Below are 234 nucleotides of genomic sequence, written 5' to 3' on the forward strand. Positions count from 1 at the left end.
TTCCTCAGGGGTCCCATGGGCTTGGGAGGAGCCCCAGGCTCCTTTCTTTTACCATTTCCATCTATGCGAAGATAAGTCAAAGGTACTACTCGACCATTGTTGGCTTCTCTTGGAAACATGGAGGAAATGATTCCTCTGTGTTGACCCTCCTCTTTATAGACTGGGCACTGGTTCAAGTCCATCAGGTGGGGTCTCCTTGGCCTCCTTGATCAAGAGGTCAGATGACCCACCACC

This window comes from Nannospalax galili, unplaced genomic scaffold (genome assembly GCF_000622305.1).
Source record: "Nannospalax galili isolate Female #2095 unplaced genomic scaffold, S.galili_v1.0 scaffold1205, whole genome shotgun sequence".
In the NCBI taxonomy this organism is placed as follows: domain Eukaryota; kingdom Metazoa; phylum Chordata; class Mammalia; order Rodentia; family Spalacidae; genus Nannospalax; species Nannospalax galili.